The 22,500-nt window shown below is 43.6% G+C and overlaps 1 protein-coding gene and 1 long non-coding RNA gene across 3 annotated transcripts in view; one reads left to right on the forward strand and one right to left on the reverse strand.

Annotated features, from left to right (window-relative positions):
• The first annotated feature begins 6,197 nt into the window (after positions 1 to 6,197).
• Positions 6,198 to 22,500, forward strand: part of sema4c (sema domain, immunoglobulin domain (Ig), transmembrane domain (TM) and short cytoplasmic domain, (semaphorin) 4C) — an 81,196-nt gene continuing 64,893 nt past the window's right edge. The window contains exon 1 of one of the 2 annotated variants that reach the window (XM_053610858.1): positions 6,198 to 6,759. The gene's annotated coding sequence lies outside the window, so the exon portion shown is untranslated. The remainder of the gene's footprint in view (positions 6,760 to 22,500) is intronic. The other variant, XM_053610856.1, reaches the window with a different exon arrangement.
• The window catches only part of LOC128599336 (uncharacterized), a 2,573-nt gene continuing 1,853 nt past the window's right edge, over positions 21,781 to 22,500 (reverse strand). The window contains exon 2 of the long non-coding RNA XR_008384383.1: positions 21,781 to 22,418. This is a non-coding gene — a long non-coding RNA (uncharacterized LOC128599336). The remainder of the gene's footprint in view (positions 22,419 to 22,500) is intronic.

The following is a 22,500-nucleotide window of genomic DNA, read 5'->3' on the forward strand; positions in this document are numbered from 1 at the left end:
TTCTCCCTTCCACTTCATCCCTCTGTCATGGCGTCCCCTTTTCTTTCATCCCTCTATCCTAATATCCTATTCCATTTCATCCCTCAGTCCTAACGTCCTCTTCTCTTTCGTCCCTCTATCATGATGTCCTCTTCCATTCCATCTATCTATCTATCTATCTATCTATCTATCTATCAGAATGTCCTCTTATCATTTCATCCCACTCTCCTAAGGTTCTCTTCTATTTCATCCACCTGCCACGATGTCCTCTTCCATTTCATCCCTCTCTCTGATGTCCTCCTTTCTTTCATCCCTCTATCCTGACGTCCTCTTTTCTTTGATCCATCCATCACCATATCCTCTTATCGTTCGTCCTTCTATCCGTTTTACGTCCCTCCGTCACCACCGTACGTTTTCAACCCCTCGTCCCGCCCTTCAGACCATCCTCTTACATTTCATCCCTCCATCCAGACACCCACTCTCTGCCTCACTCCTCCTTTAACACACATCCCTCTATCCTGACTCCTATGTCTCCTCTATACCATATATTTTTTTTATATGCAAATGCGTACCTTTTCCGCACTCGTGCTTGATTAGAAAAGAAAACATCATAACAATCATTTTAGTAACAGAGGGATGTTTCGTATTTGGTTATATAATGAGCCATATTAACGAATAGATTGGGAATCATACCTGCGCAGACGGAAGAGGTTCTCGAAAATAACCTGGAGCAACATCACGACTGATTTCCTTAGAAACTCGCCCACTACGGCATGTAGTAACTATAGCGATACTTAGAAACTTTGCATTTTATAACATTATATAATATATAACATTGAATATGTTTGAAGCCATAGTCATTAAGTAAAGACACAGCAGACTGATTAAAAAAACTCTCTCTCTCTCTCTCTCTCTATATATATAAATATATATATATATATATATATATATACACACACACACACACACACTAAGCTTTAACCTTAAAATAAAAATATAACACTTAATTAAAAACAGAAAGCCAGAGCATGGAGGAATTTTTTTATTATGAACAGAAAAATAAATACAGTCACGACTACGTGAAATATGGGATTAATGAATTTATTTTAAAATAAATAAATAAATAAATAAACGATAGGAAACACTGACCTACGCAGGTTTATTAGAAGCTTCAACGCTCAATCGGTGTCGCGTATTAAAGGAGCTCGATAAATCTTTAACAACTTCAATAAAGCTTTACAGCAAATGGGAGATAAGCGGTTTACAGAATGAAAGCTTCTATGTGTAAAGCAAAGCGGTGATAGTAGATTAAAAACCACAAGCTACGCCCGGTTCCTTTGACCTCCTTCTCTGAGACAATCTACATGACCTGGATTAGAGAGAGAGAGAGAGAGAGAGAGAGAGAGGCTTCACACATCGAACGCAGCTTCAGTGGTGTGCTCAGACAATGCGGGTTCTTTTACAAACAATGGCATCAAAGCTTCTGTGTCTTCTTTAACAATGCGAGTGATACAAGTTCTGAAGGTTCAGGCAAGCAAAAAAAGCCGGAAGTCTTAATCGCAGAAGGCCATCTTATTAAAAGCCCATCTTCTCAACTTTTTGTTGTTGTTGTTGTTGTTGTTGTTGTTGTCAGCCGTTGCTCAGATCTCCGCTTTGTGATGGTCCGATAGATTGAGAGTAATCCCTCCATCAATGGCGGCGCAGAGCAGATCTGCAGCTTCATTGGGAGAAAAACCCTGAGGAGATCAATAAACCTCTCGCGCCGCTTGCAGTCGCAGTGTCCGAGATTAGTATGTATTACGTGATGCCGCCCCACGACGACGCGCGGTGTGATTTACGATCGCGTTTGATTTCTTCGCATCAGCACTCTTGTGGAAACGGCGTTCTCGTGGTTTTATCAGGTGCACGGTTACCCGAGAAAATTATCTATGTGGTGTAAAAATGCAAATCAGGAGCTTATCGTGTGGGTTAATAGAGAAGGCCGTATGGCGTTAGTGATTGTGCATGATGATGATGTCGGTGCAGTCCACTCGCGCAGAGCTGAATGTTTGTCGTTCAGCTGATGGGACTTGTTATTTGTATTTTATTGTTTCTCGTCCTTTGCCTGGGAGGTCCCCTGAGTCTGCAGGCCCACTTCCATTATTTATTCATGTTGCACTGCAGAGTAAACCCTCTTCCAAGCGGAACGGTCAGGACCGCGTACCGAGGGCTGCTCCGACGGCCGCTCTGCCCAAATCTGAGTGGCCTCCGGGGCGGACGGCTTTTAAGTACCCGAGCCACTCAGCTGTAATGAAGAATCTTCTGATTAGCACGCAGAGGTCGTGCATGAATAACCGGGAGACATGATCCCCGGGGAGAATGGGTTAGTATCAAGCGCGGAGGATGAGGATGAGGTTGAGCTGGAGTTGCTCGGGTATTAGACGAGCGTTTTTGCTTTAGCCCCGCTTCTCGATGTGTAATTATGAACGTGATCTGATTTAAACTGGTTTTAATGTTTTATGTTGCAACATGATTCTGCGGACAAATATTTTGATCTTTACAGGAGGCCACGCCCCACCCCCACTTCAACTGGCAGGCACAAAGGCCACACCAAGCCCACCTCCTTCATTAGGACTGATGCAGAGAGGCCACACCTCTGTTACTGGGATAAAAACAAAGAGGCCACATCTCCTTCACTAGGATAGAAGCCGAGAGGCCACGCCTCCTTCACTAGGATAGAAGCAGAGAGGCCACGCCTCCTTCACTAGGATAGAAGCAGAGAGGCCACGCCTACTTCACTAGGATAGAAGCAGAGAGGCCACGCCTCCTTCACTAGGATAGAAGCAGAGATGCCACACCTCCTTCACTAGGATAGAAGCCGAGAGGCCACGCCTACTTCACGAGGATAGAAGCAGAGGGGCCATGCCTCCTTAACGAGGATAAAAGCAGATAGGCCACGCCTCCTTCACTAGGATAGAAGCACAGAGACCACGCCTCCTTCACGAGGATAGAAGAAGAGAGGCCACGCCTCCTTCACGAAGATAGAAGCAGAGAGGCCACGCCTCCTTCACTAGGATAGAAGCAGAGAAGCCATGCCTCCTTCAGCAGGATAGAAGCAGAGAAGCCACGCCTTCTTCTCTAGGATAGAAGCAGAGAAGCCACGCCTCCTTCAGCAGGATAGAAGCAGAGAAGCCACGCCTCCTTCAGCAGGATAGAAGCAGAGAAGCCACGCCTCCTTCAGCAGGATAGAAGCAGAGAAGCCACGCCTCCTTCAGCAGGATAGAAGCAGAGAAGCCACGCCTCCTTCAGCAGGATAGAAGCAGAGATAGCAGCTCCAGTCCATCCGTGTAAACAGCTTAGCCCTGCCTGAGCTCAATTAGTGAAATATATTACACAGCATTACACCCACTATGATTTTATATGATAATGTAGTATAAATATATGGAACTGCACTAACATAAACATAATAATAAGAACAAATACACTCCTATTCCAGCTGAGTGGGACTGTACAACCCACACGGGATGCGGAGAAATAAAGCCGAGCCGTGTCTATTCATCTGCGCGCAGAACTCTGAGCTCTGGGCTGTAGTGCTTCTCTCGTCGGCGTCGCTTTTTACCACGCATACATTTTAAACTTATACAGAATGATGACAAACTGGAGGAGGCTAATAAGACAAAAAAAATACAGCTTGTCGTGTTAACATAAAACTTTAAGCTTCGTGTTTTTGTCTTATTAGCTTTAAGAGAGAGAAAAGAGAGAGAGAGAGACAGAGTAAAAGAAGTCAGAACAGGAACTGACTTGTTCAGCAGATTATTAAATGTAACTATAAATGAATAAACTTTTCAACACCTCTATGCTAGCATTAGCTGGCTAAGTTAGCTAAGCAGTGGTAGGGTACTTATATGGGGGAGAGAAAGAAGTTGGACTTATGTCTTAGATGAATAATCGAGCCTGCCGAAGTTCTCCTGTACTGATCATACGTTCATGCCGATCACCATGGCGACGGTTATTATTTATTAGTCCCTTCATGTCTTCAATCAAGTGTAGTTTCAGAGCTAACGTGTAAGAACAGCACGGTTCCCTCTCGGTTAACAGGTTAATCGTGCACAGGGTTTATCTCGAGGTATCTGTCCCTTTGTCTCCGTGAAAAGGCCTTAACGCCTTAACGATCTCGTCCAGTAATCTCCCCGTTAGCACACGCCTCGCTCGTTCGATCACAGTTATTACACGCAGCGTGGCGGCATCACGAGCACAGCGCTCAGCGTTGCGTGCTGCAGTAATCCGTCTGCACGCACTCACATGAAAATCTGCAGAGATGATCTGAACAGGGGAGGAGGACGTTTCCTTCCTGAGCACTCGGACTAAATCTGATCCAAACCCTACATCCTGTGTGTTCGGGATGCTTTCGGACTTTTCCCTTTTTTGTTGTTGTTGTTGTTGTTGTCATAATTGTTGTATTATCATTGCTATAGCTAACACTATTAATAATAATAATCAATTCAAATAACGTAAAGTACATAAAAACCTGAAGTGAAGACGTCTAACACGTCATATTAAAGATCCTTCACACCGGACAGCGTGAGACTAGGGGTGTACTCTGAATCAGTTTTTAGAAACATTATTAAATTGTCATGAATAATATATTATACATATTTGTGATGTGAGAGAGAGAGAGAGAGAGAGAGAGAGAGAGAGAGAGAGAGAGTCAAACTGAGGGAGAGAGACGCAGACAGAAAGAGCGATAGAAACTGAGACACAGAGAGAGAGAGAGCGAGTAACAGACAGATTGACACAGAGATTAAGAGAGTCTAAGAGACATCGACAGTGAGACAGAGAAAGAGAGACACAGAGAGAGCGAGAGACAGTCTAAGAGATACACATACAGACAGAGAGAATGACAGAGAGACACACACACAAAGAGAGACACAGAGAAAGAGAGTCTACGAGAGCCACACAATGAGACAGAGTGAGACAGAGAGACACACACAGAGAGACACTGTTATACACAGTCTGAGAGACACAGAGCGAGAGACACACATACACAGTGAGACAGTGAGAGAGACAGTCTAACAGACATAGAGACTCACACAGTGAGACAGTGAGAGAGACAGTCTAACAGACATAGAGACTCACACAGTGAGACAGAGAGACACACACAGAGAGACACCGTTATACACAGTCTGAGAGACACAGAGAGAGAGACACATACACAGTGAGACAGAGTGAGAGAGACAGTCTAACAGACATAGAGAGAGCCACACAGTGAGACAGGTAGACACACACAGAAACACCATGATAGACAGTCTGAGAGACACAGAGAGAGACACACATACACACACAGAGACACATACACAGTGAGAGAGACAGTCTAACAGACATAGAGAGAGACACACACAGCGAGACAGACTGAGAGAGACAGTCTAACAGACATAGAGAGAGACACACACAGTGAGACAGAGTGAGAGAGACAATCTAACAGTGAGACACAGAGAGACACAGTGAGACAGAGTGAGAGAGACAATCTAACAGTGAGACACAGAGAGACACAGTGAGACAGAGTGAGACAGTCTAACAGTGAGACACAGAGAGACACACAGTGAGACAGACTGAGAGAGACAATCTAACAGTGAGACACAGAGAGACACACAGTGAGACAGAGTGAGAGAGACAGTCTAACAGTGAGACACAGAGAGAGACACACAGTGAGACAGAGTGAGAGACAATCTAACAGTGAGACACAGAGAGAGGCACACACAGTGAGACAGTGAGAGAGACAGTCTAACAGACAGAGAGAGAGACACACACAGTGAGACAGAGTGAGAGAGACAATCTAACATTGAGACACAGAGAGACACACACAGTGAGACAGGGTGAGAGAGACAGTCTAACAGTGAGACACAGAGAGAGACACACACAGTGAGACAGAGTGAGAGAGACAATCTAACAGTGAGACACAGAGAGAGACACACAGTGAGAGAGACAGTCTAACAGAGAGAGAGACTCACAGTGAGACAGAGTGAGAGAGACAGTCTAACAGAGAGAGAGACAGATACAGAGAGAGAGACAGAATTGTCGTTTTTCCAATTAAAAACTTGAAAATGTCCATCTTAATAAACAAACATGAAACAGTACAGAAGTCAAGCTCGCGCACCTCCCAAACCCAGGCTTAACCCCGGTGTCACGTGGTGTTCGGGGTGTTCACGGGGGTCCATTATGGGCGGAGACGCGTTTCCGTTTCACCGGTGCGCCGCCGCGCGCGCCTTTGTTTCTCTCTCGGTGATTTAATGTGCTGAGGCGAAGAGGAGGTGCTGCGGGGCGGGCGCTCGCGGATCAGTGTGCGCGTGTTCCTTCGTCTGCGTGTATATGTGTGTGTGTGTGTGTGTGTGTGTGCGTGCGTGTGTGCGCGCGCGCGCGTTATCCCCTCCCTCAGATCGAGCGCGAGCTACGGAGAGCAGAGACGGAGCAGAGTAAACGGCAGTCAGTGTGAACGTGAACGGACTCTCCGCTTTTGTTGTTGTTGTTGTTGTTGCGGAGATCGGAGAGCGTGCGGTTAAATGTTTTTTTTGCTGTTCTGCGCGAGGATGAGGACAACGAGCGCGTGAGTGAACTAAACCCACGGGGACTCGCACGCGCACCGCTACGATTACGGAACGGATCTGCTCGCGAGAGGGAACTCCAGCTTTGGATCGTGTGTGAGTGTGAGTGTGTGTGTGAGAGAGAGAGACAGAGAGAGAGAGACAGAGAGAGAGAGAGAGTGGATGAGGCTTCGCTTTAACGGAGCGGCAGAGCGACAACACGGTGAGTTTCTGTGTCCAGCGCGAGCCTGATGCGTTTTTGCGTTATTGTTGGTTTTTTTCTTGGGTAAATGCGTAAGTGCGATATCATCAATCCTGCAACATGTTGGTCTGGATTTTAGGATTTGGGGGTCAATGTGTGTGTGTGTGTGTGTTGTTGTTTTTTTTGTATTAAGTTGAACTTGGGAACATCGCAGTGCGGGCTCACGCGCATCCAAAACGCACCAGGAAAGAAAGGAATATAAAAAAAAACATCAGAAACATCAGTGTTTATGTTGCGCGTGCATGCGTTATTTTGGTGCGTTAGGAAATACAGAAATGTTTAAAATGCAAGCTTATATTTATATGTCTGTGTTTTTACCTTTGTTGCACAGGAGCTGCACCGATTTATACTATACGCTGGATTAATATTGGTCATTATTTTGTTTTTAGATTTCATTTCTACGATCATTTCCTAAAGCTGGGTTCTTTCCGAACGATTTTGATGTCACTGGCAACCCAAACGAGTTTCTAGCGTTTCTGTCACTGAGATGTAAGGAGTGTTTCTTGTACTTCTAATTCAGCTTAAACATTCTGCATAAACATGGTGATGTTTGCTATCTCTGGCAACCTGACGCATACAGAATGTTTCCTGTCACTGATGGGGTGTCTATAGCTTAAGTTATCTTTTTATGTTGAATGATTTTTTGCTTAGAACTGTATGCTTTTTGTTTCCACTGGCAACCTAAAGCTTACAAAGAGGTCCATGTAGGTGCAATGTTTTTAGTTTGGACTACTAAACCTGGTCTACTCATATTTCATGCCTCTGGCAACCTCAATCACATCAATGGATTCATATAGTAGGATTCTGTCATTGCTTACATGTAAACATGAGCCATATTTTAATTTCTAAATTATTGTAACAATTAGTCTTCACAGATGATGTCATGCTGTCTCAAACTGGGTTTCCCTTCTGGATGATATTTAAAACCACTGGCAACCTAAAGCAATACAACATTTTTATTAGTCGATATAGTTACTAATTTTTAAAAGATTTAACAGGGCTTATTGCAGTCTCTTAAGGGTGTTATTTCTGATAACTGGCAACCTGAACTACGTAGATTTCTGTCATTGAGTAGGCTATAAATGTGTTATAGATTAAGGTACATTTTATGTTATGTTTTGCGTGCTGCTTACAATGTATCCCCTCTTCAGACTGACGTTTAATACAACTGGCAACCTAAATCTTACAAACTCTTGTGTTAATATTTCTAAAAGAGAAAATGTTTGCATGGCCTCTTCGGAGTTATATTTGATACCACTGGCAACATAAACTGTGTAGGTTTCTGTCACTGGTTAAATATAGAGGAACACATTTTAAAAATAAAAATAAAAATTATTTCTAAGCGAGATTTAAGTAGTAATTTTCAGATGATGCTTGTTATTGCTTCAGGCTGAATTTTTTATAACACTGGCAACCTAAATCATACAAAAGTTTTAATAGTTCTGTTAAAAGTTGTTTCAAAAAGATCTGAGAAAATGCATTAACAATACGTATTGTCTTCTGGGTGTTATTTCATATCACTGGCAACCTCAGCTGTGGGTTTGCATCACTGGTTTAATATAGCTTAACGCACACACATACATAAGCGCTTACACAGAAAGTCATGCGTATTCATTTTTACTTGGTGCATAAATACAGTTGCTGCTTATAGATGATATTTGACATCGCTGGCAACCTAAAGCGTACAAAAAGATTTATATCTTTTTTTTTTTAATGGCTGATTAGATGTAACAACAAAGCTTATAAGGTTTCAGGAGGCATAGTGCTTTGACTAGTGATTTCGTGACACTTAATGCATGGTTTCCGGGTGTAATTTGATATCACTGGCAACCTAAAGCCTAAAGAGGGTTTAATATGGGGATTGTGTCACTGGTTAGAAGATATATTATTATATGAGCCTTCTGGGGGTTTTTTTTCCTGACAAAGCTTTCTAAGAAGATTTTACATCTCAGTAGGATGATTTTTTGACACTGCTGGCAACCAACCGCTGGCACCGAAAACGCTTGTTAAGAACTTCTTGAAGAAATCATTTGTAGTAAAAGAAAGTTTATGGAGGAATGAACGAGAGGGAGCTATTGAGTGTGTGTGTGTGTGTGTGTGTGTGTGTGTGTGTGTGTGTGTGTGAAGACACTAAGAGTGGAAGGAAGGTGGTGTGTTTCCTCCTCACATGAAGAAGTTTTATTGTCAAGAAGAGATAGTCTATTGTTTCGTAATTTTTACGATCTGAGCTCAGAAATCCGGCCACGTCCCGAACGGCATCGCTGTGCCCTTGCTAGGGATCAGCGAGAAGCGAGTGTGTGAGTTTGAACGAAGGGATGTGAGGTCGTCCAGCGTGAAAGCTTTAAATTCAGCTGGCAGGGTGCAGCTCAGCAAGGGGTTCACACACATACACATTCTCCCACTCTCTTTCACACACACACACACACACACACACACACACACACACACACACACTCTCGAACCCCCCGCCAGTCCAGATGTTCAGCTCATCCATTCAGAGTCAATGTGTCTCCTGCAGCCTCGATCTTCTTATTGTCGCACCACAATGGACTCGCATCCTGCCTAAGCTTCATCCACATGGGATAAATATAAATGACACGGGCGGAGAAATGGGCATCCAGGAAATCCGGGAATCTCCGTCCATTCCGTTTCCCACTGCCCGCTTCCTGTCTGGGATCTTTGACTCAAATTAAAGATGACAGACTCGCCTCTCTTCTCTTTTCTTCTCGCCCACCAAACATCCAAATTGAGAGCTGGAGTCGGACTAAACGCGCTAATCATCTTATTAACCCCCCATTTCTTTTTTTTCAGTTTCCTCGCTATTAAATTTGTCTTCAGGTCTTTTTCCGGAACAAGGCATGAACTTTAGGATTCCGGATGGAATTTTCACACCACTGGCAACCTAAAACATAAATCAAAAAACGAATAAAAAGCTTATTAAGAAGGTGGGCCTTAAAATACCTGGCAACCCTGGCAACCTAAAAAAAAAGAAGGAAAAAAAACCGAATCAAACGCTTTTAAAAAGGTGGGATAATTAAAATACCTGGCAACCATGTCTGTATTTTAATATTATAATTATACGGTCGTAAAATTATTTTTAAAAATGTACGCAAAATACAGTACGTTTCGTGCTGGTACAGCGGAATAATCGACACCAAGGTGGCATGATGTCATGAAGTGAGGCGGAGTTTTACGTTCGTAATCGTATCGTACGCCAACGAAAAACATTACGTATAAACGTTGCTGGACGTCCACGAAACGTGTTATAGCAGCTGCAGACGTTCGTTCCGCTCGGATGTTGTATCGGCGCGGCGAGAGATTCAGACGGAAGAATTCGTAAGAAACGCCGCTAGCCGTTAAACTTCTCGAACGTGCTCGCATGCGAAAGAACGTCACGTATTGTAGGGCAGGCCTTTCTTTCCAGCAAGATCGGTGTGGTTATGAAAAAAAAATTACACACACACACACTCACACACACACACTTTCTAGGTTTTTAAAAGTAAAATACAAAGCGCTAATTCGATGTGAAAGCGTCACGGCGTTTTTGTTTTCTGCGATGTCGATCGCGATCGCTAATCCGTCCGGTGTGCGTTGGCGCGTGAAAGGCTGGTTTGAGCGAGTTATTGAATTACTGCGCTGGAACAGATGTTCCTCTCTCAGCTCTCATTGTGATTAGCGTCGTGTTTATGTGTGCGCGTGTCTGTGTGTGTGTGTGTGTGAATGAAAGACTGCTCAGAAGTTACTCAGCAACTGTTTGCGCTAAGTCACAAACCTTTAGCGGCTCACTAACCCTCTGTGTGTGTGTGTGTGTGTGTGTGATGTTCAGGAGAGGATACAAATCAGCTGGTGGCTCGGATGTTGCGTGTGTGTGTGTGTGTGTGTGTGTGTTTCCTCATCATCATATTATGTTGCGGCGTCCCTGCTGCATTACGCTACCGTGCCTGCAGCTAGCCTGCCGCTCTCAACACTTCTAGCTTCATCCCTCATTAGGCTTTCTGCTTTTTCTTCCTTCCCTCGGAGCGCTGCGTTCCCTCGCTCTCTCTTTACCTCCGACAGATCTGTTCCTTTCCATTTCCCTCTCTCTCTTTCTTGCTGTGTGTGTGTGTGTGTGTGTGTGTCTAAGCTTCCCTCCGGAGCAGAAAAGAAGTGCGTTAGCATCTGTATGTGAAGAGTTTAAAAGCCTTTTTCACCAAACAGAAGCATGTTAATGTGCACAGAGTCAGGGTGTGCTAATTATTTAGCGTGTTATCTGGCAGAGCGCTAATGGACCCGAAGTCGGTTTAGCCACCAGGAGAACGTTAGCGTGACTTCTGGTCCAGCGCAAGGATGATTTTTAGCATAAAGATTGGCATAAACATGTTATGTGTTTCACGAAGTGTTCGCGTAGCTGCCGTCGCAGTGCATCGTTCAGCAGTCGTTTAGCAAACCGGAGCGTGTGTTAGCATATCTGAAGAAACATGTTAGCGTGTTAATACACAGAAGTGTTTTGGCGTTTGGACTTATCCGAGTCCGGTTTGGATTTAGGACGTTTTAACGTATTTGTGTTAATCGTACAATAGAAGCGTGTTAGCATTTCGGAGGAAACGTGTTAGCGTTCCTGAGGAAACCTGTTAGCATTTCTGAGGAAACGTGTTAGCGTTCCTGAGGGAACCCGTTAGCATGTCTGAGGAAGTGTGTTAGCATTTCTAATGAAGTGTGTTAGCATTTCTGAGGAAGCGTGTTAGCATGTCTGAGGAAGTGTGTTAGCATTTCTAATGAAGTGTGTTAGCATTTCTGAGGAAGCGTGTTAGCATGTCTGAGGAAGTGTGTTAGCATTTCTAATGAAGTGTGTTAGCGTTCCTGAGGAAACCTGTTAGCATGTCTGAGGAAGTGTGTTAGCATTCCTGAGGTAACGTGTTAGCATGTCTGAGGAAGTGTGTTAGCATTTCTAATGAAGTGTGTTAGCATTTTTAATGAAGTGTGTTAGCATTTCTAATGAAGTGTGTTAGCATGTCTGAGGAAGCGTGTTAGCATTTCTGAGGAAGTGTGTTAGCATTTCTGAGGAAGTGTGTTAGCATTTCTGATGACGTGTGTTAGCATTTCTGAGGAAGCCTGTTAGCATGTCTGAGGAAGTGTGTTAGCATTTCTGATGAAGTGTGTTAGCATTCCTGAGGAAACGTGTTAGCATGTGTAAGGAAGTGTGTTAGCATTTCTGAGGAAACGTTTTAGCATTTGAGAGGAATATGTTTTGGATTTAGGACTTGAATCGATTTTTAAAAAATAATCATTTTAATACTAATACTGTTTAATAGAAGAGAAGTGTGTTCGCTGTCTGCACTAATCATACAGCTAACAGAAGTGTGTTAGCGAGTTAGCGTATCTGAGGCCGGTGTGGATTTACGACTGTGATAAAGCCGTGATGTACGTGAGGTGGGCGTGGCTCTCGGTGGTAGTGACTGTGCGAGAGAGACGTGAAGAGCGAGATATTCAGCTCTGAGCTGAGAGACATGATGATGATGATGATGATGATGAGGAGGAGGAGGATCAGTGGTGTATTCATGGTGCAGGCTGAAGTCCTCACTCAGCACGAGCTGACCTTCACTCCGCTCAACACACTGGCAGCCTTCCAACTCTCTCTCTATCTCTCTCTCTCTATCTCTCTCTCTCTCGCTACTTCTGCCTGTCTGACTCCCTTTCTTTCATTCTGACTTTATTGCTCTCTCACGCTACCTGTCTCTCTTTTTCATTCAGTCTCTCTATATCGCTCTCTCTTTTTGTCTACCTGTCTGTCTCATTCTATTTCTGTCTGTTTCTACTTCTACCTGTCTGTCTCTATTTCTGTCTAACTCTATCTCTGCTTCTGTATCTATCTCTCTTTCATTCTGTCTTTCATTCTCTCTCAACTCTAACCATTTGTCTTTCTCTTGTTCTGTCTCACTCTCGCTTCCATTCTGTCTTTCATTCTAACTCTACTTGACTGTCTTCCTCTCGTTCTGTCTCACTCTCGCTTTCATTCTGTCTTTCATTCTAACTCTACTTGACTGTCTTTCTCTCATTCTGTCTCACTCTTGCTTTCATTTTGTCTCTCTTCCTAACTCAACCTGTCTGTCTCTCATTCTCTCACTCTCTCATTCTGTCTCTCTTTCTAACTGTACCTATCTGTCTCTCACTTTCATTCTGTCTTTCTTTCTAACTCTACCTGTCTGTCTCTCTCTCATTCTGTCTCACTCACTCTTTCAATCTGTCTCACTCTCTCTTCCATTCTGTCTCTCTTTCTAACTCCACCTGTCTCTCTCTCTCTTTCATTCTGTCTCTCTTTCTAACTCTACCTGTCTGTCTCTCTCTCATTCTGTCTCACTCTCTCTTTCATTCTCTCTCACTCTCTCTTTCATTCTGTCTCTCTTTCTAACTCCACCTGTCTGCCTCGCTCTTTCATTCTGTCTTTCTTTCTAACGCTACCTGTCTGTCTCTCTCTCATTCTGCCTCACTCTCTTTCATTCTATCTCTCTTTCTAACTTTACCTGTCTGTCTCTCTCTTTCATTCTGTCTCTCTATCTAACTCTTAACTAACTTGATATCTCTGCCTCACTCTAATGTCCACTCTCTCTCTCGCTCTCTGTATCTGTCTGTCTCTACCTGTCTGTCTTTTTCTTTCTCTTATTTCTCTTCTCTGATATCGTCTCGCTTTCTACTTTTCTATCGCTCTCTCTCTCTCTCTCTCTCTCTCTCTCTCTGTCTGTCTTGCTCTCTCATTCCTTTCACTCTCAGTATCTTTTCATCTTTCTCCCTTTCACATCTATTTCTTTGTCTCCATCTCTCCCTCACACTCTGTCTCTTTTTCTATATCTCTTCTACGCTTTCTTTCTCTCTCTTTTCAGTTCAGTACGGATCAAGTCAAGGTTTTTTTCAGCATAACTAACAAAAGTACGTTTCTTTTGCCTACCTCGTCTTTACAGAGCGGGAATGTGAAATAAAAAAAGGAATACTACTACTAATAAAAATCATGTTTTTTAACATTATTTTCTCTTATGCTTGTTTTTGTCGTTGTCTCGCGCTTTCTCTCCATCAGCAGCGGGTGGATGGATCAGGGGAAGCTCTGTGGATGGAGTCTGTGTGATGTTTAGATAAGGGATGGGGGAAGTGTTTTAAAAGTAAATAAAGGCTATAGTGTGTGTGTGTGTGTGTGTGTGTGTGTGTGCCTGGATCAAGAGGAAGGACCGGGCTCATTTAACCCTCCCCCAGTGGTGCATATGCACATGTGGCAGAATGTGGCGCCTGTGTGTGTGTGTGTGTGTGTGTGTGTGTGTGTGTTTGTGTGTGTGTGTGTGTGTGTTTGTGTGTGTTTGTGTGCGTACTCGTGTGCACAGCTGTGAGCCAGAGATGAACAGACATATCAGCACATATCTGTGAAAGTGTGACAGCACCGTCCCTTCCGTTAGCTTGCACACACTACGTGAAGCCTCACACACACACACACACACACACACACACACACACACACACACACACACACACACACCCCCGAGCTCTTCAGTATCTTATCAGTCTGCCGATACAGGACCCGTAGCTATCCGTTTCACACTCGAGATCCTCTCCATCGCCTCTTTTTCAGCGTGCGCTGATAAACGCATTTAATTAGCATATTAAAAACCAGCTAATGTCAGGACTTAGAGATACTCAGTGCTCTCCGACTCAAAGAACACAGCAATCACACTTGGATGTGGACCAGAACAATCGGCGTCTAGGTCCGAATGGTCTTGGTCTCACTTTGTTGTAGTGACAAAGTGATTCGACTGAATCAACTCTGAATCTGTATCAACTAAAGGAAGTCTACTGCAGTGGGAAACTGATTTGACTCTGATTTGACTCTGAATCAAATCTGAATCGACTGCAGAAGTTTATTGCAGTAAGAAAGTGATTTGTCTCTGAATCGACTCTGAATCTGAATCAACTGCAGGAAGCCTATTGCAGTGAGAAAGTGATTTGACTCTGAATCAAATCTGAATCTGAACCGACCAAAGGAAGTCTGTTGCAGTGAGAAAGTGATTTGACTCTGAATTGACCCTGAATTAAATCTGAATCGACTGAAGGAAGCCTCTTTGCAGTTAGAAAGCGATTTGGCTCTGAATCAACTCTGAATTGACTGAAGGAAGTCTACTGCAGTGAGACAGTGGTCTGATTCTGAATCGACTATGAATCAACTCTGAATCAACTGCAGAAGTTTATTGCAGTGAGAAAGTGATTTGACTCTGAATCAAATCTGAATCAGGTGCAGGAAGTGAACCAAACATGCTGTGTATTTGGGTTGCAGCATTTTTTTTAGATGTTAAATTGAGCCAAAGGACAGAGCTGTAGTGCTGCAGAAATGCTGTGTATTCTGGAGATTTGGAATGATAATAAACAAACAAACAAACAAACACTGGATTTGATATATGAAGCGTTTTAAATGAGCTTTTTCTATAATTATCTAATAATTTTAAATTTTTAATCGTTTTACACACAAAAAAGGACTTAATATAAATGTCCAGCGGTCTCCAGCTCGGGTTTGTTACATGTTTATAAACGAGAAGACGATAAAATCCACTTGACTTGACCTTCAGAATTGAAATTGATTGACAGGAGAGCTACATGGAAATATCAGTTCTCGGTATCGACCTCCGCTAGCGTCTGATGTAGAGCGCCATGCTGAGGTTTGGATTACCGACTCGGCGGACTGATCTCGCTGTGTGTTGGCTTGCGTGTGGAGCCGTGTGTGTGAGTGTGTGTGTTTGCATCGGCCCGTGCTTATTGATGATGAATTCCGGGGCTAAAACGTTGGCAGTGTGTGCGTCTGCTTTAATCAGCCATCTGCTCTGTCAGCCCGAGGCTGTGCTAATAAGCATTTCTCTCCAAAGCAGTGCATGTGGTTTGTATGTGTTTGTATATATACGCGAGAGTACGAGTGTGTGCGTGTGTGATTTTGTTTACCCGAGTGTACTTGCAGGGCTCGTTTTGTTGAAACGAGGTCGTCTTTTTTGATTGGATCTGTTTGGAAGTTCTCCTCACGTCTGCAGGTAAAAAAAACCTGGACTGCATTAAACTTCTCGTGTAGTCTGGAGATGTGTGTTTACAGAAATCCACTTGTTTCCTCGATCTGAGTTTGGGCCTTATTTCTTCATCTTTCCAGCGAGCGAGCGAACAAGTGAGCGAGTTAACTGGCTTAAGTTTAGTTACCTAAATAATATGCTTACAGATTAACAGCTTATTTTATTTCTTACGTTATTTTATAAAGTCTTACTAACTCCCAGGAGGCTAATTAGCTATGTCGCTGTTTATGCTTAGCTACTTCAGTCGCAATCTTTTACTGTAATCCTGGCCAGCTATCTATATTTAGTATCTTACCTTCATGCTAGCTATTTATTTATTTCATTTATTCATGTGTTCAAATTATCTGGCACTTTAAGCACCCTTTAAAGTTATATTTCATACAGTTATCTTCAAGCTAGCTCTGTTTAGTACAGGTAGGTTCAAGCTAGCTATATTTAGTACCTTATCTCATGTCACTATTTGCTTAGTCATACATATATTTAGCTAATAAACCCAACGGAAACCCCTTATTATAAAGTTAGCCAGCTGGCTATAATTATTACCTTATCGTATTTCGATATAAGCTAGTCATCCTAATGTTTAGCTAACATACACCGACAGCAACCCCGCACTATAATGCTAGCCAGGTAACTCTATTTAGTACCTTATTTTAACCTAGCTGTATTTAGTACTGTTATCTTCAGTCTAGCTATATTTCATTTCTTATAATCAAGCTAGCAATATTTAGTATCTTACGTTCCATCTAGCTATAATTAGTACCTTAGCTAGTCATCCTTATGTTTAGCTATCATACACCAACAGCAGCCCCTCATTATAAAGTTAGTCAGGTAACTATATTTATTCACTCATTTTAAGCTAGCTATATTTAGTACGGCTATTTTAAGCTAGCTATATGTAGTACTGTTATCTTCAGTCTAGCTGAATGTAGTCTCTTATCAACAAACTAGCAATATTTAGTATCTTACGTTCAATCTAGCTATATTCAGTACCTCATCTCGTCGCTGTTTGCGACTAGCCCCGGAAACCGCACGCGATCATGTCAATATAGTTACGCCGCTGTTTGCTAGACAGCAAACGTGAGCTAGCTAACTACTGTGGCCAACAATTCAGCTAGCAAGGCTCTTATACAGACAGAGTAAAGGCAAAGTGACAGTGAAAATTACACTGTGATTTTACACTTTACACTTACGGTTTATCATCATCTTGTGGAAACTTGTCGAAACACTCAGTAAAAGTGCATTTCCATGGAACGTAGCAGGTGTGTGTAGGACACTTTATTATTTATTTTTTTGCTGATGATATCATATCGCTCCTTTCAAAATGTTCACTGGAGCAGAAAATGCTAGGAACAAACAAAAGAACAGCACTTAGATGGAAACTTCACTTCTCTCTCTCTCTCTCTCTCTCTCTCTCTCTCTCTATCTCTCTGAAACGACTGAAATCCACAGAACTTTTCGTTTTCATCTCATTGAGATGTCACGTGCCAAATCCTCACACTATCCCTGGCAGATCCTCCGTGTTTCTTTTCGAAATAAAATACACTAAACTGTTTTACACTCATGTTCACCGCCGGGATTAGCTCTATAGTTACAACCCACTAGTTAATGTAATGTAGGGCTAGCTGGAGACATTTATGTTAGCTAGCTAACTAGCTTTTAGGGGGGTTTTTTTGTTTGTTTTTATACACAGATAGGTGGCGCTGCACACAGGCTCGATCGCAAGAAAACAACTTTTGATACCTCGAATTTGTGCATAAATTTGCATATAAATTGCTTTGGCTAACGTTTCCAGTGTGCTAGCTAGCTCGTTAACGTTTGCTAGTAATGGTAGGTGATGCAGAAGCAAAGCTTTATGGTTGTAACGTGGCTAATCTTTCTCAGCGATTTCTCAGCGTTTAAGGATGCGAGAATTTCTTTGTTTTACTTTATTTATGGTCAGACATTTTTTTTTTTATGGTTATACAGTATACGTAGCATATGGACGAGCGCTAGCTGTGCTGTGCCGAGTATTGTTCGTGGTAACTAGCTAGCTAACTCAGTTACCTCAGTCTACGTGACGTCGCTCCACATAGACATATTTATATTTTCCTGAAATAAGGAGTTAACAAGTTTTTATTGTGAACGGAGCTGTCCGTGTTATACGAATGCTAGCTGTGCTTGGCGTCACTGAAATGCTAAGAGGAATACGGGAAGAGGAGAGAGGCAGGGAGGGGGTGCAGCAAGCTCTGTACTCTGTGTTCTATAAATAAATAAATTTGAAAAACAATAAAAAATTCCCACGAAGCGGTCGTAACATCCCGTAACAGACTGGGCCAATTTTGTGGACGAAGGTTGCCAGATAGTGAAATATACTTCCGCCCGCGGTTCACGAACGCCTCTGGAGGCCGAGGTTGTTCAACTTTATTGTTCTTCCCTCGACTCATTTCTCCGAGGTCGAAAAGAGTGTGTAGTCATGTAGTGGGAGCAAACCACTCGGACTTTCCACGAGAGTGTGTGTGTGTGTGTGTGTGTGTGTGTGGCAAGAGGAGGGGATTATCTGTTTTTCCCCCTGAGTCCATGGTTTGTTTTAATGGCCGCCTTTTTTGGTATTGTGCCCTTTTAAAGAACGGCTTCCCGTGTGGCTACGCGGCTAACGGGAGGAAAGGATGGAAACACACACACACACACACACACACACACACACACACACAGAGCCAAAAACACACACCCTAAAAGTGCACGTCCTTCAGGGCACTCGAAGGAGGAAGAAAGTAAGAAAGGGGGATGGTGGTGTGGTGGTGGTGGGGGGGGGTGTTGGTTTGGGATGGGGGGCACTTCTTTCAAGAATACACTAATGCCCCTCATCCTGTCCATAAACCAACCCCCCGCCCCCACCACAAAACCCCACCCACAGTTATGGACCACAAGTGGGTGGAGTTTAATTCTGTCCTCAGGCGTTTCCTGTTGCTTTAGCTGATGTTCTAGATGCAGGAACAGCAGGCAGACCCACTGGCAGGACTGTTACATGTATGTGTGTGTGTGTGTGTGTGTTTGTGTGTGTACCCCTTCCAAACCCGTGACCTTTGACCTGTACACCTCCTGCTGAGTCACTCACACACTACCACAGTAGGTCTTTCAGAAAGAAGGAAAAATAGAGAGAAAAGTGTTGACATGACTTTCTCCTGTGTGTGTGTGTGTGTGTGTGTGTGTGTGTGTGTGTGTGGAAGCTGCCAGAGGGGAGTAAAGGGAAAAGTGTCAGAAAAACAGTGTGTGACAGGGAGAGAAAGAAAGGAGGGAACAAAAAAATTGTCAGAAACGGGGACACACAGTGGAAAATAAACCCGAAAAGGTAGAGAGACGTAGAGGAAGAGAGAAAACGAGTGAGTCAGGGGAGAGGGCACGAAATGGAGAGAGAGATCAAAAGAGATGGAAGGACAGGAAAAGAGGTAGAGAGACAAGACAAAGAAAAGAAGGGGACAGACCAGGAAAGAGAGGGAGAGGACAGACGTGATGAGAAAAACAGATGGAGGCGTTGAAAGGAAGACAGAACGAGGGAGTGAGAAAGAAAGGGACGAAAAGGGACTGAAAAAAGGAGAGGTGGCGTGTTAAAAAGCGAGACAGAGAAATAGATGGAGAGATAAAGATAAATCGGATGAGAGACAGAGAGAGAAGAGGGACATCAAGTGAAAGGAAAGTGGGAAGAAACAAAGAAGGGATGAGAGAGAGAGAGAGAGAGAGAGAGAGAGAAGGAGAAAAAGAAAGACGTGATTAAAAAAGCCTAGATAGAGAAGGACAAAGAGAAACAGACAGCAAGAGAGGGAAAGGAAAGAGGGAAGAATACGAGAAAGAATTAGAGTGAGAGAGGTACAGTGAGGGAGGGAGAGAGATGGAAAGGAAAGGGGGAAGAATACGAGAAAGAGTTAGAGTGAGAGAGGTACAGAGAGGGAGAGAGAGGTGGAAAGGAAAGGGGGAAGAATACGAGAAAGAGTTAGAGTGAGAGAGGTACAGAGAGGGAGAGAGAGGTGGAAAGGAAAGGGGGAAGAATACGAGAAAGAGTTAGAGTGAGAGAGGTACAGAGAGGGAGAGAGAGGTGGAAAGGAAAGGGGGAAGAATACGAGAAAGAGTTAGAGTGAGAGAGGTACAGAGAGGGAGAGAGAGAGGTGGAAAGGAAAGGGGGAAGAATACGAGAAAGAGTTAGAGTGAGAGAGGTACAGAGAGGGAGAGAGAGGTGGAAAGGAAAGGGGGAAGAATACGAGAAAGAGTTAGAGTGAGAGAGGTACAGAGAGGGAGAGAGAGGTGGAAAGGAAAGGGGGGAAGGAAGAAGAAGAATTACGGAATAAGAGGTAGAGGCGTAGATAAGGACAGAGAGAAACGGATGGAGAGAGAAAGAAAGAGGGAAGAATAAAAGAAAATGAGATGAAGGACTAGAATAGAAGAGAGATAGAGGGAGAGAGAGAGGGCGAGAGAGCATGTTTAAACTCTGGAGCTGTAATCCAGGATAAAACCACCAGCGATCAAAACATGCCATCAGTCTCTCTCTCTCTCCCTCTCCTCCCTCCTCCCTTCTTTTCCTCGGCATAATAGAGTCGTCTCTACGTGCTGCCTGAACTCAACCTCTCTCTCTCTCTCGCTCTCTCTCTCTCTCTCTCTGTCTCTCTCTCCACATTGGCAGTGTCCATATGGAACAGTTTATCTAGGAGCCGCAGTTTTTGTGCCCATTAAAGCCGAGTTGCTTTAGGAAAGAAAGAGACACTTGGAGCAGAAAGGAAGAGAAAAAAACGATGAAAACCTCTTTATTATGATCGAGCAGAACCACGGCAGCTCGGCCGACACTCAACCTCTTGCTCTGTGTGTGTGTGTGTGTGTGTGTGTGTGTGTGTGTGTGTGGTTCACCCACAGATGTTCTTGATTTAGAGCAGCACACGTGGATGGAGTAGATAAACACACCGTTGAGACTTACGCACTGTACTTCTGCTTTACTAGCGCTAAGCGTTACTGTTCGGCGGATATCGTTACAGTTAAAGACGTAAACATCGTTCCAAACATTTTTTTTTTTTAAATCTCTTCGTAAACATTTCCTAAAGCGTACGTTTGAGACGTATCGATTCTTAAATCTCCTGTCAACTTATTATTTCCTTCTCTAAGATTAGCTTCGTAGCATTAGCCGCGATTCGAGAGATTTTCCTCAGAAGGGTTTTTGAAGTGGGCGGAGCTATGTGGGTGACATCGGCAAACGTCGTGTATGAATCAGAATTAGCGGCTAGCCTTGGCGTCAGAGCTGGAGCTGGGGTTTTTTTTTTTCTTTAATGAAAATGACCGTCAGCTACGTCCTCAGACCGCTAACTCGCCGTGCCGCTAATTTGTTTAGCTGCCGTGTAATGTTTGTGGCTTATTTCAGAAGCTGGTTGACCTAACCCCCAAAAAAGTGAGGGAGCGGTTACAGAGTAGAGTCTGCGAAGCGGTCAACGGTGGCTCACACAATTAGCAGAAGTGTTAGCATCAAACACGATTATTGGTGCTACTCCGCTGTTTCCTTTAGCGGTGCTGTGGAAAAAGCAGGCATGCTAACAGACACACAGCTGAAATGAAGAGTGTGTGTTGGGGGAGGAGGGGATTTGGGGAAGGGTGGAGAAGAGAGAGAGAGAGAGAGAGAGAGAGAGATCACCTCAGTACCTCAGTCTTAAGAAGAAAATCAATAAATCACATTAGCATAGAAAGAGATGGCGCGGAGGAGAGCTAATGGATGTGTAGGAGATGTGTAGAAGTGTGTGTGTGTGTGTGTGTGTGTGTGTGTGTGGCACCCTCCCACCTGAGGGAGCTTTTATTTTATTAATAACTATACAATACAATTTTGTGTGTGTGTGTGTGTGTGTGTGTGTGTGTGTGTTTCTTTTGTTCAAACATGATGCAATTGAAATATGGCAATGGTTGTGGTTCGTTTATTTCAGTGTGTGTGTGTGTGTGTGTGTGTGTGTGTGTGTGTTTTGGAATTATCGATGATGCTGCACAGGTGATCTTTGTCAACTCATAAAGTCTATAATCTCTCACTCTCTCTCTCTCTCTCTCTCTCTCTCTCTCTCTCTCCCCCCCCAGGTCACTTTTTCTTTTTTGGCCTTCTTTCCCTTACTTTCTTTCCCCCTCTACCTTCTATCTCTTCTCCCTCTCTTTTTTCCCTATCGTTTTCCTCCCCCAATCTCTTTATCCCCTCATCTTTCTCTCATGTCTTTTCCCGTCCTTCTTTCTCTCCATCTCTCTTCCTTCCCTATTATTTCGTCTCTCTCTCTCTCTCTCTCTCTCTCTCTTTCTCTCTCTCAGTAGTTCTCTATCCTCCCTCTTTTCCATCTGTCTCTCTCTCTCATCCTTCCACGCTTTCTTCCATCTCCTTGCTTCCTCTGTCTTCTTTTCTTCTCTCCTTTATATCTCGCTTTCTTTTTTTCTCACCCTTCGCATTCCTTTTTTTCCTCATCATCTCAGTTTATTTATCCCTTCTTCATTCGCACCTCCTTTTCGGTCCGGATGGAGAGAAGGTTCTGAGAGCCTCCAGGCTGTCTGGAAAGACGGTGGTGGAGAGAGCTGCTAAACACATTAGGAGAGAGAGAGATGGAGTGAAAATGAGAGGGGGAAAAACAGAGCTCAGCTCTTCTGTCCTTTCTGCTTT

This window comes from Ictalurus furcatus, chromosome 22, assembly GCF_023375685.1.
Source record: "Ictalurus furcatus strain D&B chromosome 22, Billie_1.0, whole genome shotgun sequence".
NCBI lineage: Eukaryota > Metazoa > Chordata > Actinopteri > Siluriformes > Ictaluridae > Ictalurus > Ictalurus furcatus.